This window comes from Callithrix jacchus, chromosome 17 (assembly GCF_049354715.1).
Source record: "Callithrix jacchus isolate 240 chromosome 17, calJac240_pri, whole genome shotgun sequence".
NCBI classification, from domain to species: Eukaryota; Metazoa; Chordata; class Mammalia; order Primates; family Cebidae; genus Callithrix; species Callithrix jacchus.
This window is the reverse complement of record NC_133518.1, coordinates 29,441,384-29,446,956: the sequence shown is the minus strand read 5'-3', so window position 1 is coordinate 29,446,956 and position 5,573 is coordinate 29,441,384. Positions and strand designations below refer to the sequence as shown.

The 5,573-nt window shown below is 39.7% G+C and overlaps 1 pseudogene; it reads right to left on the bottom strand.

Moving 5' to 3' along the window:
• Positions 1-222: 222 nt before the first annotated feature.
• LOC100384928 (double-strand break repair protein MRE11-like) lies at positions 223-4,540 on the bottom strand (annotated as a pseudogene).
• Between the last annotated feature and the right edge of the window lie 1,033 nt (positions 4,541-5,573).

Below are 5,573 nucleotides of genomic sequence, written 5' to 3'. Positions count from 1 at the left end.
CAAAACAAAACAAAACGAAGAATGATATTAGCTCTTACTATAACAACCAGGTTAAAAACCAAGGTGAATTGATGCTATTGCATAGTCCTTGAGCTGAGAAATTTCTTACTTATGGAGTCATGCTAGGGAAGCCATACTTAAAATCTCAAACTGTAAACTCTTAGCTTGCAATGTTTTGATTTTTTCCTGTATCTTGCAAATTTCTCAGTGCAACTAAATATATTATCTACTATTTATTCTTAAAGAACTAACGTCATAAAAAGGATCATCATCGTCATCTTCATTTGATTTAAGATCAACCCCTTTCAATACTTTGCTCTGGGGCATGTTTTTGCTGGATGATGTGCTAGACCACTTTTGATCTGTCTGCAAAGTGGTAGGAAAAATGTCTTCTTCCACACCTGATTCATCCACCTCAATTACCTCTGAATAATTCTTAGTGACATTTCGGGAAGGCTGCTGTCTTATAGATTTAAAGGCATGTATAATAGACATATTTCTAGATGCTTACACAGTGGTCTTTGAATTCCTGCTATGAGTAGAACTCTCCAGACCAGTGCCTGCTCTTCCTCTTTGAGACCCTCCTCTGATGCTGAATTTTGCCCTCTTTCTCCTCTTTGCCCTCTTCCTTGTTGTTGGTTGCTGCTGAGATGCTATCATCAGAGTCATTAGCCACCTGTTCTGCTTAATCTATACTCTTAAGGTCATCAATACTAAAGGCAGAAACAGTCTCCTCTGATTAAGATCTGAGAGCTCTGGCCCTGTTCATAGCCTCACGGACTTCATCATCTTCACTGATATTTTTTGTCTGCTTACTCTGAAATGAGTACTTTCTCATGATATTATCTCCTAGGGCATCAATATGATGTTCCTTAAGAAATCATTGTGTTTTTTACAACTGGTATTTCATTAAGTCCTCAATAGCATCTTTCTTCTCCTTGTCTACAAATTCTTGTACTGCTTCACCCGTCCCTCTTTCTGTTAATAGTGAGGGCTGCACATTCCTCTCTGCAGTTTGAAAATACTGTTTTACAAGATCTTCTACCTTTAAAGTTGTTCCTTCTGAAGAAGTTTCTGTGATAAGTTTCCCAAAGTCGATCTCTTCTCCTGTTTTTTCCTGTTGTTCTCTATGCCTGAAGAAATGAAGAATGTCTTTCAGATTAGCTACCCAATCCACAAATTTCTGGCTAAAGCAAAGAACACTGAAAGGTTCAAAACCTCCACTATAGTCCACTCACAGTTGTAGAAGAGTGTTCTCTGGCTGGGGAGAATTATGCAGACATTCCCGTTCACCATTTTCAAGCATTTCCTCAATCTTTGCCAAAGAGAAGCTTTGTATGGCTTGGGTTACTTTTGGATTAGCTGGGTTAAAAATGTCTGGACGATAAGCCAGAACAACATCCTTTATGAAAAACTGCCACACTGTGAGAAGAGGAATTTTCTGCATATTCATTTTCCTTCCTTTAATATGCAGCAAACCAACATGTTTCTTTTTGGCTTCTCCTGGGGAAAGAGAAGTAACCATTGAACTTCTACGTTCTGAGGTATACAACAGTTGTTGTTTATTCATTATCATTTTTAGATGAAGTTTCACTTTTGTTGCCCAGGCTGGAGTACAATCATGTGATCTCAGTTTACTGCAACCTTCACCTCCTGGGTTCAGGGGATTCTCCTGCTTCAGCCTCCCAAGTAGCTGGGATCACAGACATGAGCCACAGCACCCAGCTAATTTTGTATTTTTAGTAGAGATGGGGTTTCACCATGTTGGTCAGGCTGGTCTCAAACTCCTGACCTCATGTGATCCAGCTGCACTGGCCTCTCAAGGTGCTGGGATTACAGGCATGAGCTGCTGTGACTGGCCTGTTGTTCATTTTTGGTTGGAGCTATTTTATACTCATGTTCATGGCCCTGGGTAACAAGATCTATGAAGTCATCCAAAAATTGTTCTGGAATGAAGTTAGTACTTCATGTTTACTCCTGTTCTGATGAGAGTTCTCATCTTTTGGTCTCAACATTGTTAGTTTTTTATTGACAAACATTTGATAGAGCCTTTCATCTGGAATGGATCCTAAACCATGAGATGCAATCTTTGTGCTTTCTTTTTGAAGCAAAACAGCACTAATCTCTATCTTCTCCATGGACATTGAACATCCAAAGTGATTTACAAATCCAGCACAACTTAAAATGTCCAGGGCACAGAGTGCATCTGCCCCCATGGGATTGTTATGATTGCCATGAATACTGAACGCTGGAATTGAAATGTTGAGATTGCCATCTAGATAGTTCACCCACAGAAACTTACTAAAACCAAAGTTGATTGATCACTGAAAATTTCAAACTGGACAGGCCTATCACCCATACAATAGTTTCTTTTATTTTTTTAATATATATTTTGTTGCATTTTAGGTTTTGGGGTACATGTGAAGAACATGCAAGATTGCTGCATAGGTACATACATGGCAATGTGGTTTGCTGCCTTCCTCCCATCACCTATATCTGGCATTTCTCCCCATGTTATCCTTCCCCAACTCCCCACCCCCTGCTGTCCCTCCCCTAGTTCCCCCACCCACAGACCCCAGTGTGTGATGTTCCCCTCCCTGGGTCCATGTGTTCTCATTGTTCAACAAACGCTTATGAGTGAGAACATGCGGTGTTTGATTTTCTGTTCTTGTGTCAGTTTGCTGAGAATGGTTTCCAGGTTCATCCATGTCCCTACAAAGGACACAAATTCATTGTTTTTTATGGCTTCATATTATTCCATGGTGTATATGTGCCACGTTTTCCCTGTCCAGTCTATCATCAATGGGCATTTGGGTTGGTTCCAAGTCTTTGCTATTGTAAACAGTACTGCAATGAACATTCGTGTGCATGTGTTCTTATAATAGAACCATTTATAATTCTTTGGATATATACCCAGTAATGGGATTGCTGGGTCAAATGGAATTTCAATTTCTAGGTCCTTGAGGAATTGCCACACTGGCTTCCACAATGGTTGAACTAGTTTACGGTCCCACCAACAATGTAAAAGTTTTCCTATTTCTCCATATCCTCTTCAGCATCTGTTGTCTCCAGATTTTTTAATGATTGCCATTCTAACTGGCATGAAATGGCATCTCAATGTAGTTTTGATTTGCATTTCTCTAATGACCAGTGATGATGAGCACTTTTTCATATGTTTGTTGGCCTCATATATGTCTTCTTTTGTATAGTGTCTGTTCATATCCTTTGCCCACTTTTGAAGAGACTTGTTTGTTTTATTCTTGTAAATCTGTTTTAGTTCTTTGTAGATTCTGGATATAAGTCCTTTGTCAGATGGGTAGATGGCAAAAATTTTTCCCATTCTGTTGGTTGCCAATTCACTCTAATGATTGTTTCTTTTGCTGTGCAGAAGCTCTGGAGTTTAATTAGGTCCCATTTGTCTATTTTGGCTTTTGTTGCCAATGCTTTTGGTGTTTTGGTCATGAAGTCCTTGCCTATGCCTATGTTATGAATGGTTTTGCCTAGATTTTCTTCTAGGGTTTTTATGGTGTTAGGTCTTATGTTTAAGTCTTTAATCTAGTATCTGATAAAATAGACTTTAAACCAACAAAGAACAAAAGAGACAAAGAAGGACATTACATAATGGTAAAAGAATCAATGCAACAAGAAGAGCTACTGATCCTAAATATATACACATCCAATACAGGAGCACCCAGATACATAAAGCCAGTTCTTAATGACTTACAAAGAGACTTAGACTCCCACACAATAATAGTGGGAGACTTTAACACCCCACTGTCAATATTAGACAGATCAACCAGACAGAAAATTAACAAGGATATCCACGACTTGAACTCAGACCTGGACAAAGCAAACCTAATAGACATTACAGAACTCTTCACCCCAAGTCCACAGAATATGCATTCTTCTCAGCACCACATCACACCTGCTCTAAAATTGACCACATAATTGGAAGTAAATCACTCGACAGCAAATGAAAAAGGAGGGAAATCATAACAAACAGTCTCTCAGACCATAGTGCAATCAAGTTAGAATTCAGAATTCAGAAACTAATTCAGAACTGCACAGCTTCATAGAAACTGAACAACTGGCTCTTGAATGTAGACTGGACAAACAATGAAATGAAGGCAGAAATAAAGATGTTCTTCGAAACCAACGAGAATAAAGACACAATGTAGCAGAATCTCTGGGACACATTTAAAGCAGTGTCTAGAGGAGAATATATAGCAATAAATGCCCACATGAGAAGCAAGGAAAGATCTAAAATTGAAACCCTATCATCAAAATTGGAAGAGCTAGAGGAGCAAGATAAAAAAAACCTCAAAACCTAGCAGAAGACAATAGTTTCTTAAGAACTTGAGGCAGGTATGTAATGTTTTCCTTGAGGGCTTGTTTTCATGAAAAAGTCACCACGTAACAAAATAAAATCCACTTCATTTTCCTGGGCAAGTTTTAAAATTTCATCAAGTGTTATACACGTATCATTTCCTCTGACTGAATCTTTCTCCATAAATCCAAGATGAGTATCTGTTGCAACTAAGATTTTAATCAAGTGCTTCTGCAGGATTCATTTTTATGGTCAGTCAGGCTCCTCTGGGACCAGGTTCTTCTCCAAAAACCCCTGGGTCCTGTACTCAAATGTCAGAAAATTCACTCAATTCTAAATTCTAGAAATTCCCACTCCTGGACTCTTCAAAGCTCCGCCATTGGGACCTGAGGCTGTCTTCTTTCTGGAATGAAAGGGTGGGATCCGTGAGAAGAAAGTGGCAAGACTGGAACTTGCCTCTGACAACCTGCAGGGCCATAAACCTAAATTCTCTCCTTACGATTTTAACTGAAGTTTCTAGAAGTAAAGCAAAACAAAACCTTTCTATTTCAGGTTTCTGACCCTGCCACCGGCCTTTAAGAAATCTTGTTGATGTAGAGGGGCAAAATCCAACACCATGTCAAATGTTGCTTCAGGATGTTGAAGATGTGTGTGAGAGGTGCATTAAGGGCAAGTGAAGGGGCAAGGCCTACATCAAGGGAGGAAGATAATCCAAGACAGAAGTAGACAACTTGCCACCAAGCCACGTGTGACTGATGTGCCCACATTAGTTCAGGCAGCAAAGGGATGAGAATAGCAGTGAAGGAAATTCTTATGACAGCCTGGAAATTCGATGAAAAACCTGGAAATTCAGTATGTAGAAAGAGTTTTTCATAGGGGGAAAGGAAAAGAAATAATAAAAACAAGGAGGCATAAACAAATAGGTACTTTAAATGAATAGGAAACAAAGCAGGAGTAAACCAAAATAGTTGCAACTCATTCTTTGTGCAGAAAAAAAGTTGGATATGGCCAAGCTTGGTGACTCTTGCCTGTAATCCCAGCACTTTGGGAGGCCAGGGCAGCAGAATCACCTAAGGTCTTGAGTTTGAGACCAGTCTGGCCAATATGGTGAAACCTGTCTCTGCTAAAAATACAAAAATTAGCTGGGCGTGGTGGGCACATGCCTGTAATTCCAGCTACTCGGGAGGCTGAGGCAGGAGAATCGCTTGAACCCTGGAGGCAGAGATTGCATTGAGCCAAGAATTGA